Below are 24,788 nucleotides of genomic sequence, written 5' to 3' on the forward strand. Positions count from 1 at the left end.
CAGCTTTCTTGTATTGGACATCCACAGCCCACAGAGCAGTCAGTTGTAACTACTTGAATTATGTTCTCAGTGGCTTCAAAATTGTAATCTGAAAACAGCATCTGCTAAATGTTTAGGGTTATGATTTTCAACCATTTTAAAGTTAAAGCACCTCTCATCCTTGTTGTGAATACAGTGACTCAAGCAGGCAAAACTGGGCCTTGAGAACACTTCAAGTCTAAACACTGGAAGAAGAACACTTGTTGACTTCCGGGTCCGGAACCAATCTACCCATCAACATCTGGCAGGTGCATGGACGGGGTAGAGGGGAGGTAGGAGTCCCGCAAAGAAGGTGGACTGACTGACTCCAGATCAAATGCTTGGCGGACATACCACCTCCCAACCAATAAAAAAAGAAAAATTCACTGTTAAGACATGGCAGGTGAGAAATGGGCAGCATTAGCTGGACGCTTCAGAGATGTCTCATTCCCCACAGCAAAATCCCACCAAGCCTTGAGTCAATGGGGGCCGCAACTCTGATGCCACAGCAACATTCAGAAACAGCTTGAATAAAAATAATTAAAGCTGGAAGTGGAGCAAGAGCTTTCACAGGTATCCACATTTCTTACAAGAGTTTATTAAGTACTAATTTAAACTGATTTGGCCCCATGTTTGTGAGCAAGGCCCCTCAGTCAAACCACTAAAAGGTTTCTGTGGCTTAGCTGCTTTGATGGTTCTAGCTCCTACCTGTACCCATAAGAATGTCCAGTGCTTCAGGAGAAGAGAAATAAAAAATAAATCTAAATAATACATTCAAAGGAAGGGAGAAAAATGCAAGGGAGCAGGGGGAGAGGAGGAAGAAAAGGAAAAAAAAATTCCTGTCTGCAAGAGACAACCAGCAGAAGCCCTGAAGCAAAGGATTACCAAACACCTCCCACATAGTGCAAGCAAATCCCCAAAACGATCACATTTCCATGAAACCTCCTCCCAAAGGTATCAAAAAAATAAATAAAAAAAAAAAAAAAAAAATCACACGTTCCAAGTACTACTCTAAGAATATGCCTATCTTATTATAATCCCTTTCAGATAATGTCAAGCTTCATCTTGAAGAAACTCAGTTTTTTTGTCCCTACTACATTATGAACCCATTCAAGAATTCCATTCTTCTGGTTAGAAATCTTTTAATTTACACTCTAAATTTATATAACCAGTTTGTATTCATTTGAACTTATATATAAATTGTCCTTTAATTTAAATATCCATTGTACCTCATAACAATTACGGAAATTAAGAAAGAACAGCATGCAAAACATTACACGTTTAAAAGCTGGAACTTCAGCTTCTCTGACTGGTAAATGTAATTGCAATTTAGTTAAGTAAAATTAATCTTAGCTCACATATATTGGCTATAAAACTTGCATGTATGCTAAACATGGTATTGGATAAGTTGTATACTTCAGAACATCATAAAGCATCTTCACTTAGCTTTTTAAGGGGGTAATATAAAGACATGTGCTCATCTCTACTACATTCTGCTGCTTATGCTATACCAGGGGTTGGCAATATATGGTCCATGGAGACACTGGATCTGGCTTCCAGAGCTGGAGGTCTTTGCCTGCATCCATTCTGGGTCTGGCCAGTTAGGAGGTACCTGTGCTGCTGCCACTTTTTCCCATCCTTCAATCTGTAGTCCAATGTCAGCTGAGTGGTTTCTGTAGCACATCAGTGGTGGAAGGGCTTTGCCTATACCAGCACCAGGCAGCTGTGCCCATGCCACTACACTTCCCCCAGTCCTCCACTTCCCAACTAGGGTGTGGGTACAGCTTCCAGTCCATGGCGAGCTATACCAGAGTTCAGCATCTTCAAACTCCATTCATGCTGTTGTAGCTTCTCCTCACTTGAACTGCAGTACAGGCACAGCTTTGAGCTAACTAAAGCCAGACTGCTTCCAGCTGTGCCTATGCCACATGGGGAAGAGAGAAGGACAGGGAAGAAGCAGTGATAGGGAAGAGACAGACAGTTTGTAGGTAACTGGATCTGATGCAGCTCCCCACCAGCTGGAAGCAGCATCTGTCCTGCCAGCTGGGAAGCAGGGAATGGGGAGAAGCGGTAGTGGTGCATGAACATCTCCCAAGGGGAAAGCCAAAGCCCGATGGCCCCCACTGGACTGGAGCTGGGTCATTTAGGCCCATGGCTTGTAATTGGTTGTTGGCCCCTGTACTATCCCAAAGCTTCTTAAATTATTTCAGACTTGTAAGCAGCCCCTTACACCTACCTGAAAGTCTCCCAGTCAATATTTACAAAGCCTCATTTCTTTCCTCCTCCAAGACTAATGAGAAAGCAATATTTGTTCACCATTTCCTTTCCTGTAACAATTTAATGTAGAATTCGACATTCTAATGGCATTTTATCCTAATGGTTAGAATTCCTCACTTTCCTTTAATTGAGCTAGTCCTTCACTAATTAGCTTGAGTAATGCAACCAGCAACCCACAAGGCATGAAAACTTGTGGCCTTATGCCAAAAGGTTTTACTTTTCATGTAACTTTTTCTGATGTTACTCTGAAATGGAATAAATGGAAGGAAGCCTGCACTGTTTTCTTCCACAATCCCTGGTGTGGGTACAGTGAAATTTGTACTTGCATACCACTTTTCATCTGATGACAACAAAAACATGTTACCAACATTAAGACTATCAAAATCCTGGGGTGGATTCATTCATTAAAAAAAAAAAAAGAAAAAAAGAATGCACAATAATTTAAGTGACATGCCAAAGTTCTTTCTGTAAGACACCAAAAGGTTTAGAAAAAAACAGAAAGTACCCAGAGTAACAGTTGTGCAACCTGACAAATAAGCCACGTTCCACTTAAACAGGTGTATCAAAAATGCAGTTACACAGTAAAGACAAAAATCTTCCTGCCAAAATTAATTTTTCCACCTAATTTCAAAAAAACACTATAAACTTCAGCTGTTTGGAATGGTGATCATTATCATTAAATGCAAATCAGACCAACAAGCATTTGATATACTGGATGTTAAATACAAGCATACGTGTTTCAGAAATCTAAGGAATAAAATATCATCCACAAATACCCTGTAAATATTTCAAGTGGTCTATGAATGTAGATCATTCAAATTCTTACATTACAAAAAACAGAAAGGTCTAGTATAGTATGTATGCCACAGATTAGCCCTACCCTTTCCCTGAGTGTCATTCTGATCTCGCCCCCTCCCCAATCTGCTGCTCTGTTCCCTGCCTGACCTGCCACTGCTGCCTGTCCTCCCCGTCTCCAATTTCGCACATGCCACACGCAGAAGACACCTGGACCACTTATAGCACTTGTTGCAGGTTGGCTACCCCATATATCTAGTAAGATCATCTACTCTGACAACCTGTACAATACATACCACACAGCTCTTATCATTAGTTCCTCTTTGACCTAAAACATATTCTCTAGAAAATTTCCAATCTTGTTTTAATAGAAAATATGCAGTAGCATAGCCCAAAAGATTATCTAATCGAATAATGAAACAAGCTCATAAATGTAAAAATGTTATAATAACACAGAGAATATATGTTGTATATAATATTAAGATAACTGCCCTATTTCAACACATTCATGGTAAACTTCAATGCAGAAGTGAAGGTTCACAAAAAGCCCACAAGAAAAGAAACATAAGTTTAAATATACAATTCATTAAAATGTAAATATTACATCTTAGAATGCAAGATCCTGATTCTGCAAGCTGCTCTTACCAGTGTACCCAGACTTTACTAATTTTCTGACTTGTAAGCAGCCTCTTACTCTTGGAAGTCTCCTAGTCAGTATTCACAAAGCCTCATTTCAATGTTCTATCAATTTACAAATTTGAAGAAGAAGAAAAATGATTTCAATATACTCTAACACCTTGAATAATAAGTTACAAGATGACACAAAGATCTTTTGTTATTCCAGTTCATTCTAGATTGAACATCAGTGTTAGGGATGTTCTTTTTCATAATTACAATATAACATGCTAGACTCTGATTCTAAGTATGATTTTACAATAAAATCTTGTTTGGTAGTTTGGCTGCAGTAGACAAACCCTCAGAGTTGGAATGCTTTCACACCTGAAACTTTGAAGATACTGACTATACTAATTCTTTCTTTTATAATGAAAACAGATTTTAAGGTTTTATAGATTTTACTACTCAAGTATAAAAAGTAAAAGGAGGACAAAATTCGGTGGTCACGTTCAACACCTTTTCTATGACAACCAGTGTTCTGTAACTGGTCTAAGTTTGTGACACTACTCTGGAAAAAACAGATGATTTAGTATGTCGGTAGAGTTTACAAATTCCTTTTATAAAACATAAGGAAGAAAAAAGAAAGGAGAATGGTAATTATATTTTTGCACTTCTACCATGATAATGGTGTGCACGCATACACAGGTGTGCACACACAAATGTGAACTCAATTATCACCACATATATTAATAAAATGAAATTGTGTGGCTAAACCCTCTATTTAGATTTGAAAATCTTTATAAACATCTTTGCGTTTAGAGACGGTGTGTGGTGTTGCACATTTATACAAGAATGCCTTCCCAATTAGCATGTCTACTAATTTTGACTCTGATCCTCTAAATAGTGTATGGAAAGTCCCAGATGTAAAACTATCTTCAGACAGTTGTTCCCATTAGTACTACATGAATGACAAAAATATACATTTTAAAATATGTTTCTGATGGTTAAAATTAAAATGTCTTTGTTATATCAAACAATGAAAGAGAAGATCTGGAAAAAGATGAGATGCTAAGATTTGTATGAGCTGTATATTTTATTAGATCAATTATATAGTTGGGAAGGATACAGACAAATTTTTGGATACCAAGTATCCTTTCCTCTTGCATTTTTCCTGGACCATCATAGCTAAAACATGACTCCAGAACTATCACATCTTGTAAAGATAGAAGATATAAAGAATAAATGGAGACAGATGAAATTAATGTTATAGATTTAAAAAGAACTTCTGGAGTACTCCTTCGCCCCCTGCCTCCACCCATACTTCTGCAATTTAAACACCAGTCTTCAGAATAAGAGTATACCCGCTTCCTAACCACCACACCATAATAGGCTGCTTGTAGACATTAAAAAGAAAACAAATCAAAACAAAAAATATGTGCTTTACATGAAGAAGCAATGCATTATTTCAACCTGGCTCTCCACAGTGTTTATATGCATGGGGCACTTTGGCATGGCTTTTTGGTGCTTTTATCTAATAGCTGATTCAATCAACTATTAGTAGGGGTGCACTGATAGATATTTGGGGGGCCGATACCAAGAGTTGTAAGGAGGCACACTGGCCGATACCGATCTGATTTCTGATATAGCTGGTAAGTCTGCTGTGGTGGAAGGGGAGGGGGTAGGGAAGGGGCATAGGGGGGCAGATCAACACTCCCCACAGTGAGGGAGGGAGTGGGGCTGGTGCAGGACAGAGCCACAGCTCATCCAGGGGGCGCAGGGAGGGGGCAGCTCCTGCTGCTGTGGGACAGAGCCAAGGGCTTATCTGGAAGCTCCTGCTGGCTGTCTGGGAGGGCACAGGGGGAGAGGGGGGCGTGGGACCCCAGATCTGCGCAGGCCAGGGCAGGGTGGGTTGCAGCTGCAGGCCTCACTGCACTAGGGGCAGGCGGTAGCAGTGCTGGGAGGGAGCTACAGGGGGGCTGCAGCCACCCCAAATTTCACCATAGCTATCCCATAGCTCCAGCTGCCAGTGCCTCCACTGCCCGCCCCAAGTGCAGAGCAGCCCCAGTCCCCAGCCCGCACCTGCAGCCCGTTCTGCCATGTGCAGATCCAGGGACACACGGTCCCCTCCCCACCCATGCCCTCCTGAAGGAGTGGTGGGAGCAGCGGTGGGAGCTGCCAGATGAACACTCAGCACTGTCCCACAGCAGTGGGAGCCACCGTGACCCTCCCCCGAGGAGCCATGGCTCTGTCCCACACCCACCCCAGCTCGGCAGCACCTACCCCAGCTGCACTCCCCCTCTCACTGCAGCAGGGCATTGATCTGCCTCCCCCCACACACGCCCCTTTACTCCCCTTCCACCACAATAGACTTGCTGGCTGCATGCAGCTCTCCACACTGCTGGACTTCTCACTGTCTGCATGCTGCACTGTGGCTGCATGCACAGACAGTCATTTATCGGCCAAATTAGGCCTATTTCTGACATAGTCAATTTTCTTTACACTGGTGCCGATCCAATATCGGATCGATGCATTGGTGCACCACTAGTTGTTAGATAAAAGTGCTAAAAAAAGCCCAAACTAAAGCCCCTAATCTATACAGACATCAGGGAAGCCAGGTCCAACTAACGCACTGTATCTTCTGGGCACGCACTGGGCTCAGTGTAGGAGCATACGGAATTTAAAGTGCTGTTTTTTATGTTTAAATGTCTACAAGCAGCCTACAAAAGGTCTGTAATTATTCTAACACATAAGACACCATCTTAATAATGTTTTACCATTAAAAATGTGCAATTTACTGAACATTTAAATTATAATTTCTAAACTTGAACTGAACACTGATATGCTAAAACTCACCCCTCAAATTCTTCTGCTGATTCATGTTGTTAAATCCTACAAACTAAAGACAGCAAAAACCTACCAGTTCAAAGAAAGTCCGATGTTGGTAGGGAGATTATATGAAGTTTATTTTCTATTGTTTAGTTCAACCTAATTCCAATTGATTCTCTCTAAATTTCCCCAACATGGGTCAGTTCAGAAGTGTGCTACTTCCTGAAAGGCACTGGGCATTATCAGCTCCCATATGTTATTACAAAGGTTGGAATAAAAGAACTGCATTGACACTGATATATTTTAAACCCAAACTATATCATATCCAAATTTACTACTTAAGTAGATACTTAGCTAAATACACTGGCCCAAGCAACTTAAAAACAAAACTTTATTAAACATCAAACATTAAAAAAAATCTTTAAGCGTCAAACACTGATGCTCAGATCTTCAGTACAAGTATCAATGCAAAAGTTGGGCGTTTTTCCCTTCGAGAGAAAGCTATGTAACATTAGACACACAACTACCTTTATATAAATATATATTAGAGTACATACTGTACTTGTGGCATTGAGTAATAAAAACATGACTAATACCTTGGTATTTCTAGATAAATCTTTTAGTAACTAGAATTAAGCAAATAATCTGTAAGCATTGCAGCGTTTCTTGTTTACGAAATACCCATGAGCGATTAGTTACTTTCTTGTACTCATTCCATTGTTCTCTGGATGTATATACTGATACCTTTCTATTTAAAATTAGTTTACTAGTTGCAATTGGTCACAAAAAAGTCACAACACTATTTTTCCCCCAGGTTAGGATGCAGATAGCTTAAAAAAAAAAAAAAAAAAAAAAAAGGATTTTAAAAATACATACAGGAAAGTTCATTAAAGTGAACTAAAAGCTACGTAAGCAAGGCCAAGGCAAATCTGTGCAAGAAATAAATGGTTGAGAAATTATTTACCATGGGCTGGCTTGTAAGCGATGCATAATACTGTATACATGATTGCTGCAAGTACATTTTATGTTGTAGCGCCAATTTAAAAAAATCCTGCTTCTTGCAAACTCCAGTAACCTCAAACCATTTAACAAACAGATAAGTCTTTCAAAAAACCCTTCGAAGTGGGCATTATTATTCCTTTAACAGGTAAGTAAACTTTAAACAGTAACCTGAGAACAACTTAAGCAATCAAGGCTGAGAGTTAGGAAAGCTAACGAAGCCAAACTTTGCTCTCAGGTGTACAGACTTCTAAGCAGGGATGATGTCAGGATCATCACCTAGTCTGAACCTGCCCACCACAGCCCGAATGTTTCAGCTAATGATTTAGGCTAGCTGCAGTGACTGGGGGGGCACCAAACTCTGCAGACTTGGACAGAGGGACATGGACAGGCAGAGCCTGAGGGGGATAACGCTGCCTGTCTGACTCCCCAGGTACAGTCCTGCCTTCCAGAATAACAGTGCAACACCCAACGGTGACATCAACTCAACCAGAAAAATGCACGCTTACTCCAGAGCAACGCCCTCCCGTGCACACGGGGCAACAGGCACGGAGCAGCAGGAGGGTCCTGCCCACCCAGGTGCACGTCTACGTCTCCAGGGGGGCTGTTTTCAGACAGAACTAGGACCCAGACAGGCTTCAAAACCATCTGGGCTGTGAGCTCTTCGACGCCCCACATGAAAGCACGGGGGACCTTCCCAAAAGCCCGGCCCGGCCCTGCCCTGCCCGAGGCGGGGACTGCAGGTGAAGCTGCGGGCGGGTCAGTACCGAGGCTGGGTCGGGGCGATTCTGCCCCCAGGCGGGCAGGTGCTGCGGACTCGCCTGCAACAAGGCTCCGCCAGGGCTGTGCAGGAGCCTCCCGCGGGCCCGGGGAGCAGCCAGTCCCGGCTGCCGCTCCCACCCCTCAGTCCCTCCGCAGCCCCGCCCGCGGCCTGACCCTCGCGGGGGAGGCCCACGCCGGGCCCCCCCAGCTCCCGTGGGCCCCGCTCGTCCGCCCCTCACTCACCCTCTCTCGCCGCCACGGCGGACATGTCCTCTCGCGAGCGTTGCGGCCGAGACCTCGCTCGGGCGCGCGGCCCAGTGGGGAGCCTGAGGCGGGGGCGGGTGGAGGCGGCCCTGCCGCATCCGGGTCCCAGCCCCCCCGCGGACGTTACGCCCCTTCCCCCCCAATCCATGCAGTGTCCTCGCCCATCCCCAGGCGGCGACCTCGGGCTGGGGCGTGCGGCCTGCCGGAGGCCTGAGCAGAGCAGAACTCCAGTCTCTTTTTCTAACCCTACGAACTTAAAAGTTTTAATCGCCATTTTAACCGTGACATCTCGCTCAGGTTTTTCTGGTGACCTCCGCTTTGGTCTGCCTGAAAGGCCAGGTTTGTACATGGCTTTTTTGGCAGAACAAAATAAGGTGGGCCTGCTTCTGCCGCAGCAACTACAGTTTTGCCCAACTGTCAACGCAACACTGCGGAGCCAAGGCAAAGCGAACGGGAAATTTAAGACGTGACGTGTGTTGTCGTTAGTAGCCAGACCAGCCGTGATCTCTCGAGCAAAGGCAGTTGAGAGAAGAGCCTGCACCTAAAATCACGGATACAAGCTGGTAGAGATGGCAAGCGCTGGGTGCAGGGCAGAGCGTTTATCAGCTGAACTGGATGAGGTGAAATTTAATTTGAGTAAAAGTTACTCAAAGTTATCATAAGTCTGGGATTTCAGATCCCAAAGGAAGTACATCACAGATAATAAAGTTGGGGAGATTAAGTTTTTAATCTTGCTTCAGTTTAGATCAATGGGTGTTTTTCCACTGACATCATTTGGAGCAGTTCCTAAAACTTATAAAGAAGACAGACAAATACTAAGCATATAGTGCGTTTCTATTCAGGCTGCAGTGAGGGAGTCATTTGTCTTCATGGTTCATTGTAATCTACCTGATTCCTTCTAAACTGCATTCCACAAGTATTAATGATCCTTTCCTTTTTAATGATGTTCAGGTTCCAATGATCAGGCTATTCTTTCTCTGCAGTTCTGTGGCCTGTTAGCTGCTTCTCTGAATGTAGCTGCTGTTTCACAGCCCTAGCTAAAAACATTTCAGGTAAACATTAATTTAGCTATGGAAATAACTTATGATGAATCTTTGGATGCACTGTTAACATGCTCAAGAAAGCTAGATTCTTGTTTTATGAATTTGAAAAAGGGATATACATTTAATTCCAATGACTACAGGACTAACAAAACAACATCTTTTGATCCATTGCCTCTGTTGGGATTTTTCTATATCAATATATCACATAGCAAATTAATACACATTGCAATTGTGATGGGCATGCTGGTAGCAGCCCAGCTTGCCAGCTCAAAAAGACTTCGAGCCATTGGTGGGACATTCCCACCAATCAGCTGGTGGTGCAGGAGAGGCTGCCCTGCCCTGCCCCTCCCCTGGGCAAGGCAGAGAACCCAGACCTGGTTGAAGCCTCTACCTTGCTTCACCCTGATTGGTCCTCTTGCAGTCCGAGGACAGAACCTCCAAAGGGCATAAAAGAACAGCGTGTGCAGCATACGGACACACTGTGTCGAGGGATGAAGAAGAGAGTGGGACTAAGAGGAGCTGGGGAGAGCTGCCCAGCAAAGTGGAGCAGTAACCCAGAAGAGCCTGAAGACTGGATGGGAACAGCGAGCGGAGCAGCCCACAGCCGTGCCACTGATAAGCGTGACGGCGGTGCACAGTTGGGTGCACAGAGTCAGATCCTGGGAGCTGTATGAGGCAGCTTGTGTCTGCACCCCCTGGCATGTGACCAGAGGTGCACAAGGCAGCTCAGGTCCACACCCCCTGGCATGAGGCCAGGGGCTCATGCCAGGCAGCGCTGCATGGAGGGTCCGGGAACAGACCCAGGCCCTGGGGCCGTATGAGGCAGCTCAGGTTCTCAACCCCTGGCAAGTGGCCAGGTCCTCGGTGCAGGGCACAATCCAGGAGTAGATCCAGATCCTGAGGGCTGCACGAGGTAGCTCAGGTCCACAACCCCTGGAGAGCGGCCAGGATCTCAGTGCACAGGCGGTACATGGTACAGTCCAAGCTTGACCAAGACCCTGAAGCTGTATGAGGCAGCTTGAGTCTCCAACCCCTGGCAGGAGGCCAGGAAGACTCAGTGCAGGTGGCACTGCATGGAAGGTCCGGGAACAGACACAGGCTCTGGAGCTGTATGAGGTAGCTCAGGTCTACAACCCCCCTAGCATGAGGCCAGGCACTCAGAGCAAAAGCGTTGCAAAGAGGGTCCCAGTTGGAACCAAGACCCTGGAACCATGCAAGGTGATTCAGGGCCCTGAGCAGCAAACAGGCCACAGGGAACCAGAGACAGATGGGACCTCAGCAAGAAAGGTGGCAACTCACCTGCAGAGACAAGGACCCTCCACCTGGCTCTGTGGAGTCATGAGTTCCCAGGGAAGAGGATTCCCACAGGGGAGAGAAAAGTTACCCTAGGTCAGTGTGTGCTTGGCCACTGAAAGGGAAGCCCAGAAAGAAAGGGCTTCCTGGGATTGGAGGTTTTGTTTTGGGGAATGCATTTTGTTGGGCTGAGAGAAGCAAGAAGAGCACTGAGAAATTCTTCCCCCACACCAGCCCCATTCTGTCACTGGAGTGCAGCCATGACTCCCAGACAGTCTGGGCCTTGGTGTCCCTTAAATAGCTAATTTATAATTAAGGTTCTTGTCCTTTCTGTTTTGGAGATGGCGTCTTATATTTTGTGAAACTGTATTTTATTATATGTAAGTTTGAACTTTGAGTTTAAAGTTGTTTGACCTTCATTGAAATCTTTGTTGGGTGGTATAAGATTGAATGGACATTATCCATAGTTTATGTTATTGTGTATATGTCTTGTGTATTTTATATTTGTAGTTCAATAAAGTTTAGAGTATATGATTTACATTGAGGCCCTGCTGGGACCCTCTATTATTTATCTGGTATTTAGCAGTAACATCTTGGTATCTTTAGGGGTGGCAGACATATATGTGTGTGTGTGTATGTGTGTGTATGTGTATATGTCAGAAGATTTAAAGTTTAATAATATATGTAAATATATGTGTTCATTTTTGTTTATATTTATTTTTATGTAATTAAATTTGTACGTAGTTAAGTTCATATAGTGTCCTGCCTTGGCTCTCTATAGGGGAAGGAAGCTGCGTGCAGCCAGCGGTTGTCCCCCCACAGGATACCTGCCCTGTTGACATATCTCTTCAGTTGGAGAAGGGAGAACATACCTGACTACATCCAGGTTACACAATAACGTTATTTTTATTTGTGCTTTGGTCTTACACTGAATAACATACCCTAGGCCCCCACCTTACTAGTAAAACTTCTTTTCAACTGAAGAAAAATACACATTGTGTTATATGTGATGATTCATCACACCATCTGTGCTCCTCTTTTGAAAATCCTAGATCCACCCATGACAAAGAGGTGTACTCTGGCCAAAATTCAGGACAGATCACAGCTATAGTGTAACACAACCAATATTAAAATGCTTTTTGTACAACTCGTTTATTTTTAACTTATGTGTGATTGTAAACAATCTAACATCAAGATTAGAAGGTGGACATTGAAGCAGTTGAGGGGGATTTCTTATTTTTTCTTCAATCTTTACAATGGAAAACAAAGGGGACATGTTTATTTTGAAAACTACATCCATGACAGTAGGGCCTTAACCCAGACTGAAGTCTATGAGGATTAAATCATAAAGTATTAAATCATAGCCTGGGAAACAAACAGGAATAATTGGAAGACCCTGCACAGTCACAGAACTATGATACAATTGGAATAACAGGGACTTGATGGGATAGCACGCATGACTGGAGTACCATCATGGATGGGTATAAACTCTTGAGGAAGGAAAGAAGAGGAGGAGGAGTTATGTAAAAGACCTGCATGATTTCTCACAGCTCCATTATGAAACTGGAGATAGGCCTGTTGAAAGTCTCTGGGTTAGGGTTAGAAGTGAGAGCAACGGGTTATGTCACGGTGGGGGTCTGCTATAGACCACCAAACCAGGAGGAAGTGGTGAATGAGCCTTTCTTCATACAACTAGTGAAAGTTTCCTGAGCACAGGCCCTGGTTGTCATGGGGGACTTCAATCACCCTGGCATCTTCTGGGAGGGCAATACAGCAGTGCACAGGAAATCCAGAAATGTTTTGGAGAGTACTGGGGACAACTTCCTGGTACAAGTGTTGGAGAGGCCAATTAGAGGTCGTGTTCTTGACCTGCTGCTCACAAACTTGGAAGAATTGTTGGGGAGTGTAGTAATGGATGGCAACACGGGCAGCAGCAACCATGAGATGATTGAGTTCCAGGATTCCAAGGCAAGGCAGAAGGAGAGCAGCAGGGAAGGTCCCTGGACTTCAGAAAAGTAGACTTCAACTCGCTCAGGCAGCTCATGGGCAGAATCCTATGGGAAGCTAGTCTGAAGGGGAGAGAAGTCCAGGAGAGCTGGCTGTACTTTAAATAAACATTTCTGAGAGTGTAGGAACAAACCGTCCTGATATGCAGGAAGACAGGCAAGTATGGCAGAGGAGCAGGTTGTCTTAGCAGGGAACTCTTCAGTAAGCTAAAACACAGAAAAGGGAGCTTATAAGTAGCAACCTGGAAAAACAACTAGGGATGAGTATGAGTATTTCTCGGGCATGCAGGGATGAAGTCAGGAAGGCGAAAGCACAACTGGAGTTGCAGCTAGCAAGAGATGTGAAGGGTAACAAGAAGGGTTTCTACAAGTACATCGGTATCAAGAGGAGGATCAGGGAAAGTGCGGATCCCTTGCTGAGTGGGGGAGGCAACCTAATGACAAAGGATACAGAAAAGGCTGAAGTGCTCAGTGCCTTTTCCCCCTCAGTCTTCACAGGTGAGGTCAGCCCACAAACTGCTGCACCTGGGGCAGCACAGTTTGGTGGGGAGGTGAGCAGCTGACAGTGGTGAAAGAACAGGTTAGGGACTATTTAGAAAGGCTGGACATATACAAGTCCATGGGGTCAGACAGGATGCACCCAAGGGTGCTGAGGGAGTTGGCCAATGTGACTGCAGAGCCACTGGCCATCATCTGTGAAAACTTGCAGCAAGCAGGAGAGGTCCTGGATGACTGGAAAAAGGCAAATATAGTGCCTATATTTAAGAAAGGGGAAAAGGAGGATGCAAGGAACTATAGACTGGTCACCTTACTCCAGCTGCTGGAAAAATCATGGAGCAAATTCTCAAGGAATCCATTTCTAAACACTTGTAGGAGAAGAAGGTGATTAGGAACAGTCAGCATGGATTCACCAAGGGCAAGTCATGCCTGACCAACCTGATTGCCTTCTATGATGAGATGACTGGCTCTGTGGATGTGGGGAGATTGCTGGATGTGGCATACCTTGACTTTATCAAGGCTTTTGATATGGTTTCCTACAACATTTTCACAGGCAAACTGAGGAAGTACAGGTTGAATGAATGGACTGTAAGATGGATAGAAAACTGGCTGGATAATTAGGCTCAGAGTGTAGTAGTTAATGGCTTAATGTCTAGCTGGCAGCTGGTATCACATGGAGTGCCCCAGGGGTCAGTCGTGAGGCCAGTTTTGTTCAATATCTTCATCAGTGACCTGGAAGATGGCATAGACTGCACCCTCAGCAAGTTTGCAGATGACACCAAGGGTGGCGGGGGGGGGGGGGAGTAGTAGGTACACTGGAGGGTAGGACTAGGATTCAGACAGACCTAAACAAATTGGAGGATTGGGCCAAAGGAAATCTCATGAGGTTCAGTAGGGACAAGGGCAAAGTCCTGCACTTAGGACAGAACAATCCCAGTACCAGTGTACAGGCTGGGGGCTGACTGACTGAGCAGCAGCTCTGCAGACTGGACCAGGAGGTTACAGTGGACAATACATTGAATATTATTCAACAGTGGGCCCATGTTACCAGGAAAGCTAATGGCATACTGGGCTGTATCGGTAGGAGTGTTGTCAGCAGATTGAGGGAAATGATTATTCCCCTCTACTCAGCACTGCTGAGGCCACATCTGGAATATTGTGTTCAGTTTTGGGCCCCCCACTACAGAAAGGATGCGGAAAACCTGGAGAATCCAACGGAGGACAACAAAAATGGTGAGGGAGCTGGGGCACATGACTTATGAGAAGAGGCTGAGGGAACTGGCCTTATTTAGTCTAGAGAAGAGAAGACTGAGGGAGATGTAATAGCAGCCTTCAGCTATCTGAAGGGGGATCAAAAGGGGATGGAGCTAGACTGTTCTCAGTGGTGGCAGATATCAGAACAAGGAGAAATGGTTTCACGTTACAGCACGGGAAGTTTAGGTTACATACACAGAAAAACTTTGTAAAACACTGGAACAGGTTACCTAGAGAGGTTGTGTAATCACCATCCTTGATGGTTTTTAAGACCTGGCTAGACAAAGTCTTAGCTGGGATGATCTAGTTGGGAATGGTCCTGCTTTGAGCAGGGGTTGGAGTAGATGACCTCCTGAGGCCCCTTCCAACTCTAATTTCCTTTGATTCTATAAAACAAAGCTGAGAAACTCAAGAACACTTAGCAGTATTGGTAAACTTCCCCAATTACTCCCCAACATAAACCAAGGATTTGGTATTTTTTTTATATGAAAAGAGAAATCCATTTTATTGAACAATATGGAATTTTTATAGATGCTAATTTTGAAATGTACTTAGATCTGCCCAATAGGAAGTACTAAAGCACAGCACCATAGCAACTGCACTATACGGCGCCATGAATACACACCCAAAATGGAGAAAACCTCAAAGTGTTCCAAAGACTGAATATCAGTGACATATTTAAAAATAGCTTCTGTGAAGAAATCATGAGCTTTCTCAATGGTTTCTTTTTGAATTTCTAGGGTATTACAAACTAAAGCCTTGTTTGGACTCTTGAAAATATGAATGTCCTAAACTCACCCCTTGCTCCCTAATGCCTTCTTCTAATACCAGGCATCTGAAGCAATAGTATCTCAAAACTTTAAGAACATGCATATTATCTCTTTAAAGATGACTAAATCCTCACTGCTGTCCTTTCATATAAATCACATTTTTCTTTTAAATCTGGTGGAATAAAACTTTGGACTAAAGAGGCCCACAAAAACTGGTAATTAGAGACAAGAATAACCTTTTATGAACTGTATAGTGCAAACAAAACTTATAGTAACAGGAAAACAAGATGCAATTATTTTCTATCAATAAGCATGATAGATTTTAATAGTACTGAAAATGAAAAGCCAGATAAATGTGCCAAAAAAACAAAATTATATTTTATTTTCTGCAAATGCACTGAGTAATCTGGATCCTTTCTGTACGAATATTAAACTTGGCTTGCATTTCTGTTTTCCTAAGAACAGGAAGGAGGGTAGATCATCTAAACTAAGATGGTAATATCTGCAAGTACTCTTATGTGTTTACATACATTAAGAAAGATAAATTGTTAAGATCAAGCTATTATGATGACACAAATTATTTTGCAAGGGAGAAATCACACTGAAAAGATTATTTTTCACTTGATGTTAGCCAGGTAACCATTTCTGTTTCAAGGAAAAACAGACAACTATATCATTTTTTTAAAAATGGAATTTAAGCAACAACAGACTAATATTTTAATATTTCAGAATTTTAAAGCTGAATGAGAATATACGATTAGCTACATAATTATAGCAGGAATACAAAACAGTCATTAACGTTACGTGAAATTTGAGACATCAGATAAAGAAGGCATTAGACTAAGGTACAAATGATCAACTTAGATTAGAATCCTTAACATTTCTACAATATCTATAAATTCTTGTTCAAAGTTAAATTTGTCATTTCTTCACTAAGATATTGAATTTATACTGGAGACAACAGTCTGGAGTTAGTTCTGGAGACAGTCTCCAGAATATTCGAGATTAGAACATGGAAAGCAGGGAAGCTTTCATTCTTGAATAAAGAGGGTTTTTTTCCCCCTGAAATAAGCACTCTTTGGAGGGAGTAATTCAAATTGCTTATGGAAGAGTCAGAGGGAAAACACACTAGAAGAAAAATCGCTTAGTTCATGAAAATAAAAACAGTACGAAGGTATAACCAACGCTGATACTGATGTCCCACAATTAGACATCTGTATTTTCTTTTGTTGATTGTTCTAGAGACGGGAGCAGTCTTTTCCAGCGGTGAAACATCAAGGAGAAAGAAAAAACATAATGCATTCCTTTTTTCTTTTTTGCACAAATGTCTTATTTTTATGGAGATAACAACAAATGGAATTGATTTAGAAAATTGTTATGGAAATTATAATAAGTTAACACAATTTAAACTAGCTGTTGCATTAAAAGATTAAAGTTGTCAGCATACAGAAATGAGGAGAAAAATACTAAAAAAATAGAACACTATCGACTTTAGAAAGAGCTAAACAAAAATGTAAACCAAGAGAATGTTTATCTTAAATCAGTCTTGAAGATCACTGAAGATAATTAGATGATTATAGTGATTGCAAATCTGAAACAAAAAGTCAATATTATGGTAGGAATGTCTGATTAGCGATTAATAAAAGGAATGAGTTTACTCCAAAATGTATTCCAAAATACTTCTGAGTACTTAATGAAAACAATAGCAATTACAATGAGCAAAAAAAGTTAAAAAAAAATAAAGGCGTAGTCACTTTATATAATTATAGCTCTATAATTCTGTACTGATCCACCTAGCCTGTTCTAACTTACGGTGGCACAGGTTAGGAGAAGAGCTCTGCCACATCCCCACCCATCATGTTTTTTCCCCTCCCTCAAACTCTACCTACACCAGAATAAAGGGAGTAGCTGAACTGTGGCTGGGGCATTTCTTAAGGTACCTCTGCTGTTCAAAAATGATGAAATGCAAACTAGAATCTGCCCTACAAAGAAGTGACACTGCTAAAATACAAGACGTATGGGACAAAGGGACCAGGCTGGTAAGCAACCACAAGAGGGGTGAAAGTAGCCAGATGGTACAGAAATATGTGTAGGAGAACAGCGGGGAGAGAGCTATAGAGCAGATGAGATGGGTAAATGAAATTATGACCAACAGTAGAATCTGATTAATATTTTTTAAAAAGGACAAACAAATTCTTTATATATTCAATTAGGTAGTAGAGGGGGCATTGGCCCAGGAAGCAATCTTCATGCTACATGCTTTTCAGATTGAAAAAGAACTACTTTTCCAGAAATTCTGAGAATTCTTGTATTATATATCAATTATAGTATAACCTTTGGAGATGAGGGATGTTTAGATTCTCTTTACAGTGCAGTAGTAGCTGGAGGGATAATGAACTGGTCAGAAGTTGAGGCATGGACAACATGACCAAGCTACAAGTTCCTTTATTTGAGAAAACAAAGGGGACAGGCATGTCACACTTTAAGTGTTTCAAACACCTTCAAAGGATAAGCCATTGAGGTAAAAAAAATTACTGAATCACTTCAAAATCATACTCATTTTGTTTCACTTTTTGTTATGTCGACATGTTGTATGGAGTGTAATAACATATCCCATAGTGCTCAGCTGGAGTACAGCAGGGCAGACTCTTAGAGTTGCCACAGCTGGGAAACCCACACTAGAAACAGGAGACCCCATGCTCCCCCTGTCCTTCCTCCTCTCCCCTGCATTGAAGCCCCTGTGCCTTCCTGCCAGAATTGGGAGACCTAGTGTCCAGTTCCTGTATACAGAGGATCTATCTGCAAGTTGGTGGGGTACAAGTCTCTGGTCCCCCAGCTGTGGGGGATGCTCTGAGAGGTAGAGCAGCAGGAACCATTCACTGCATTGGCTACATTGGCAGGGGAAGGGAAGTCATAACCCCTGGGAGACTGGGGGCGCTGCAGAGCTGCACTGACACGCTGTTCTTCTCCCCACTCCCTGTTAGGGGAGGGAAAGTGGAACCACAGGTCGCTGCAGCTTTTTGTTGCGCTTACAAGCTGATAGGGCTGTGCAAGGCTTTGGACACAGCTTCAGATCCAAAGAAGCTTCAGATGCTTCGGGGTCCAAAGCAGCATGTCTGGGTCAAAGTGCTGGCCTTGTTAGGCTCCCTGAAGCGTTTTGGAGCTCCTGAAGAGCTTCAGAGCTGCCTCGGAGCCACCTCGGAGATCCGGCCATAGGGTATAGCGCGGAAACAATAAAATATCTATAACTTTGTTGTTTTTTGTCCAATTTGGATGAAATTTTCAGGGATGGTAGACTCTGCAGAGAGAACAAAGTTGGCCATATTTCAAGAAGCTCAGTGCAAGGGTTTGGGCGTAACTGCACCCCAAATTCTGGAAAACAAACCATGTCATGTCTAGGTGTTACAGCATAGGGGATGAAAACTGCAGGTGTGATAGCCTATGCTGAGACGCCAAAGCCTGCCAAGTTTCAAGAAGATTGGTGCAGGGATTTGTGGGGGAAGTACCCCTCAAGCTGTGGACAAGCAAAACTCGTGCCATGGGTGACGCTGTGTGTGTTAAGGCACAGCGGTGTGAAAGCTGCAGGGATGATAGCCCCTGCTGCAGCCACAGAGCCTGCCAGCTGTCAAGTAGATTGGTGCAGGGGGGTTCTGGGGCCCTGCACCCCTAGCTGCTGACAGGCAAAAATTGTGCCATGGGTGGTTGTGGAACTGTCTCTGTCTTGGGGCCTGGGAGATACTACTGCAGGCCTGGCTGCTAAGCTGCTGTGTTACCAGTTACCAATCAATCATGATTCACTCAGTGACCAGCTCAGTACACAGGGCCTAGCTAATGTGGCCAGTTAATTGCCATCAATTAGCACCTACAAAACCAGACTAAGGAGATGAAAGAATCAGTACAGACAACCAACTGCCCCAAGACAGACATAGTCAGTCCTACAAGCACCCATGGCACAATTTTTGCCTGTCAGCAGTTTTGTTTGTCTGCAGCTTGAGGTGCAGTGCCCCTCAAACCCCTGCACCAATCTCCTTGAAACTTGGCAGGCTTTGTGGCCTCAGTAAGAGCTACCAGCCCTGCAGTTTTCACCCCCCTGTGGTATAACACATACATGTGACAGGAGTCTTACTTTCAAGAATTTGGGGTACAGTTCCTCCCAAATCCCTGCACCAATTTTCTTGAAACTTGGCAGGCTTTGTGACCTGAGCCCTGTGGGGCCACCACACCTGCAGTTTTCACCCCCTATGTTGTAACACCTAGATGTGACATGAGTTTCTTTCAAGAATTTGGGGTGAAGTTCCCCCCAAGCCCCTGAACCGAACTTCTTGAAACCTGGCAGGCTTCATGCTCTCTGCAGAATCTACCATCCCTGAAAATTTCATCCAAATCAGACAAAATACAACAAAGTTATAGATGTTTTATTGTTTCCCCAATATACCCTATGGGTGTAATTTACATTTGGCACTATACAAAAACGTCTTGGGGAGGTTGATTGTCTATATTGATTCTTTCTGGTTTTGTAGGTACTAATTGATGGCAATTAACTGGCTACATTAGCTAGGTCCTATGTATTGAGCTGGTCCCTGAGTGAATCATGAGTGACTGGTAACTGATAACACAGTAGCTAAGCAGACAGGCCTGCTGTAGTGTCTACCATGCCTCAAGACAGACACAGACACAGTTGCATAAGCACCCGTGTCATGAGTTTTGTCTGTCAGCAGCTAGATGTGCAGGGCTCCAGAACGCCCCTGCACCAATCTCCTCGACAGCTGATAGGCATCGTGGCCTCAGCAGGGGCCACCATCCCTACAGCTTTCAGCCTGCTGCGCCTTAACACACTCACTGTGACCCATGGCACGAGTTTTGCTTGTCCACAGCTTGAGGGGCAGTTCCCCCAAACCCCTGCACTGATCTTGAAACTTGGCAGGTTTTATGGCCTTAGTAAGACCTACCATCCCTGCAGTTTTGACCTCCCTGTGGTGTAACAAATAGATGTGATGGGAGTTTTGCGTTCAAGAATTTGGGGTACAGTTCCCCCCAAATCCCTGCACTGATCTTTTTTAAACTTGGCAGGTTTCATGCACTCAGCAGAGGCTACCATCCCTGTAAGTTTCATCCAAATCAGACAAAAACCAACAAAATTATAGATATTTAATTGACTCCCCATTATACCCTATGGCCGGATCTCCGAGGAGGCTCTGAAGCTTGGGAGCTGCTTGGGCCAGATCGAGGCAGAAACCCAGTCTGGAGCTCTGGATCAGATGGCGGCCATCCGAAGCAGCCAGATCTGAAGCCGGATTGGATCCCTACCAACTTGCACAGGCCTATTAGTTGAACAGCACAACACTGAATGCTGATGCAAGCAATTTTGAAATGCTCCAGCCAGGGGGCACAATAGGGGCTGTTGTCTGTCCAGTGGCTGAAATGGTCCATTTTTTTAATGTTTCCAAACCAGTTACACTTGGAAATGTTTCAAATGTTATGTCTGTCCACATTATTTAAAGACTACACTACTAAAGAGGCAGGAACATAAATGCCATTTACTGAGTCAGACCATGGATCCATCTTGCCCAGTGCCCTGTATCACAGTTAGAGGTGGGTAATAACTGCACCACATATTTAAGCACCCTCAACTAAGTGATTACAACAACATGGATACATATCAGTTCATTTTTTTTTTTTAATACCTGGAACCTGAAATTGGGGGAAAAACAAAGGAAAAAGAGCTGGTTAACAATTTTGAATGTAAACAAACCAATGCTACTTTTTCTGTTGTTTTTTGAACAAAAAAAACTGGTCATACTAGCCAATGAGTAAAAGAGAGAGTCCATTTAAAGAAGCAAAGAGATACTCAGAATAGCTTGATCTGCAAACCACTTTATGGAAACTGTTCAACCGAACACAGTAGTGCAATGCTGAATACCACCTTTCCTGTCTTGGTCATGGACATTACAATACCTCCTTCTCAAAAAAGACAAGTTTGGATAGAGAATGAACTCTATATTCCCTCACTTACAATCCTGTAGTTACTCAAATACAAGTTTTTTTCCTCCCAACCAGTATGGGGAAAAAAAGCCCCTCATTTTACATTCACATTCACATACAAGGAAACCACATTAAATAAATTGTCTATTATTAAACTGTTGCCAGAAATAATATGGGCTCAGTAATGGAAACTAACTAAGAAGTTGATTAAATGCAGCCAACACTGAGCAGGACTATAAAAACACATAGCTCATATGTAACAATCTTTTTATTATGGGAATCTTATTTATTTATGGGAATCTTTTTTATTATTATTATGAAAGTATCAAAAACTTTAAATCCTGCTTCTATTAGCTTACATTGCATTACAAAAGAACTACATCAATTTGCTGGCCAACAAAACAATAAAGTATCAAAACTTAGAACATGCTTCCATGAGCTTACATTGCCTAACAAAAATTACATCAACTATGGAGAAAATGAAACAATAAGGCATCAAAACTTATAACATGCTTCCATAAGCTTCCAAAACTTTGACAGATAAGGCCAACAAAAAACATCAAACATTTACACATTGTCCAACAATTCCCTCCTTCCCTCAAAATTCCCATTACTTCAGGGGCCTGGACCCTTCCATTTCTTAATACTGCATTGTTGTTCCCTGTAGCTTTCCAAGCTCATTTATTAATGCCAATCACCCCTTATCCCATAAATGTCTTTGTCTTAGCCCCTTTCATGCTTTTCCCTAGGTAACCTCTGGCCTGCAGCTATAGCACTGTTCCCCTCAAACCTCATCATTAGGGACCAGCTTAAAGTGCACTTTTGTAGTTTTTGCAGAAACCATGAAAAACATTAGCTTACACAATTGCTGTGAAAAAATGGTGTTTGCTGTGATATCCTTCAGAATCACCCCAAAATAAAATTAAAATAAAATACTGCACCCCCGTGGGAGCCAGTGGTGCTTACAGCCTCTGCTGCCTGGCCGCTGGGGCCTCTTGGCCCATCAGCAGTGAGGGGCGACACTGTCGTGAAATGCCCACAAAAGTTGCTTGGCACACCACAGGCGGGCAGTGAAAAGCCTTTCATCTTGCCCCAATTTAGGTAGGTTTCTACTCATCATCTTTTCATCCTCCTAGATCTACTAGGTATCTTCATTGTTCTCTTTTCTGTAGACCCATTTCCTGCCCCTAACCTAGTTCTCTTGCATCCAGCCAGCAATACCACCCCAGTTCGCTCAATCTTAATGTAAGGTATCTTCTATAGAAAGTTCCAGTTGTTGCATGACTAGTTAGTTTCTTGCCTCCCAAAGTGCCATACAAGACTTTACTACAGCTTTCCATACTGTTCTTCTATCTCTTCTCTGAGCCCCAGCTCACATGCCGCACATGAAACCGCTTCTAGCATGAGTTGTCTCTTAGCACCCAGCCTCTATAGGAGTTTCTCTGCCTTCCTCCAGACTGTTCTGGCAAACGGACACTCCCGCATCACATGCTGCATGCTTTTTTCTCTGTGTCTCATACCAGTTCACCAATTTTACAATTTTCTTGTACATTTGCAGCATCTGGGCCCAGGGCTGTGAGAGTCACCTTTTACATACATCATATATATGCAGTAATTTCCCCACATAGTACCAGCCCATTTGGTGCCCCCTTATATCCTTTCTTTGTGGCACACGCTGACATACTTTGCATAAACAAAAATAAACACCTCTGAGAAGCCCCATCCTCCCTTCAATTTCTCCTTGTATAGTGTGGTTCTCCTCAGCCTTGCCCTTTTGGCTTTCCAAAGAACACCATCAGTTCCCACTGAATCCTATAGGTGGTAGTCCATGATGGAGCAAATACCACACCTAAATACAGTATGACTGGGAGTACCACCACCTTCCCTACACTTACCTGTCCTGCCATTGAAAGCTTCCAGTCATACCAGCTCCCCAGTTTTTGTTTCACCTTTTCTTTCACCTTCTCCCAGGCCACTTTGCTTGTCAGTCACACGTCCACCTCCACTCGCAGTATTTTGATTGGTCCATTGTGACCTGTAACCCTAGTTTTCCCGTTCTTTCCATCTTCCCCACCACCAGGCGCTTACTTTTTTGTACATTTAGTTTTGCCTCCAATGCCTTTCCACATTCATTTATGTCTTACTCATTCTTGGGACACACTGTCCCTTGCTAAAATATTAACATTGTCCATGTACAACATGGATTTTTCTTGTGTGCCCTTTTCTCCAGAGATTGGCATGACCTTTATCATGCAATCTGTTCTGATCCTCTATGCCAATGGTTTGAATGGCAGGTGAACAGGAGTGGCAACAGGGGGCACCTGTACCATACTTGATATGACCTTGACTTCCTCTGGTAAGTAACGATTCACTCCTACTCTACCCCATGCTCCTTTGTGTAAAGTCTCAGTCCAGCTTAGAAACTGTGGTAGGACCTTCACCTTGTCAAGCTTGCCAGACAGGAACTCATGCTCCACCCGTTCATACGTTTTTTCTAAATCAAGATTCAGAAGTGCCACATTCAATCCTCATTCTTGACAGTACCAAATCGTATCTCTTACTAGTGTTGCAGTTACTACAAGGGACTGTGCAAGTCTGGTCACTGTGGACTCTCTCCCATGACTTGTTTAATTTATTCACTAACACCTTGGCTATTATCTTATCATGTAGGTTCAGTACAGCGATTGGCCTCTGGTTCTTTAACTTTTCCCACTCTCCTCTCTTGTATACCAGCATTATTATCCCTGAGTCCATACCTGTCTCCAGCTGCTCCTTCTCCAGACACTCCTGGAACACAACTAACAGGACCAGGCTTAGTATGTCCCAAAAAGTCTTGTAAAATTCTGCTGTTTTGGAGCCCATCATTCCCCAGGTCCTTTTGTGTCTTGAAGGTTTGGGTTGCCTTCCATAGTTTTTCCAATGTCCACACCTTCTTCAGCGATGCCTTTCACTTTCCTAGCCCCTCCAAAAATGGATCAAGGCCTTCCTGATGCAACACTCTGTTGGAGTACAAATTTTGGTAAAACTCCTTTACCACAATCAGTATTTCTTCTGTCTTTGTTAGTCCCGCTCCCCTAATCCCATCACTGCCATAATACTTTTTTCCCCTCTCCTTTGGGCAAAGTAAGAAGATGATTCTTCTCCTTCCTCCACCCAGGCAGCCTTCACAAGGAAGATGTTTCTCTGTCCTCTCCCTCTAAGCCACTCATTCACTAGATTCTTCATGTCTCTAATTTCTGCTGCTACTGTGAATCCCTTCTCTGCCAGTCATAGGAGACACTGCAGTCTCTTAAACCTCTTCTGCTTTTCCCAGGCCCTTCTTTTTCCCACATTTTGAAAAAAGCCTTGTGTTCTTTCTTTAAGAGCTTCCCACCATCTCACTCTGC

General features: G+C 43.4%; 1 protein-coding gene across 6 annotated transcripts in view; it reads right to left on the reverse strand.

The window, feature by feature from the left end:
* MRTFB (myocardin related transcription factor B) overlaps positions 1–24,788 on the reverse strand; it is a 220,742-nt gene that overhangs the window by 155,652 nt on the left and 40,302 nt on the right. For 2 of the 6 annotated variants that reach the window (XM_090023900.1, XM_090023897.1), the window contains exon 1: positions 8,536–8,553. The exons of 1 other annotated variant lie outside the window; for it this stretch is intronic. The gene's annotated coding sequence lies outside the window, so the exon portion shown is untranslated. Of the gene's footprint in view, positions 1–8,039; positions 8,390–8,535; positions 8,652–24,788 lie in introns of those variants that run through there. 3 more of the 6 variants (XM_090023891.1, XM_090023894.1, XM_090023898.1) reach the window with 3 other exon arrangements.

Source organism: Crocodylus siamensis, chromosome 12 (assembly GCF_052110815.1).
Source record: "Crocodylus siamensis isolate JL-2025a chromosome 12, ASM5211081v1, whole genome shotgun sequence".
Classification (NCBI taxonomy): domain Eukaryota; kingdom Metazoa; phylum Chordata; order Crocodylia; family Crocodylidae; genus Crocodylus; species Crocodylus siamensis.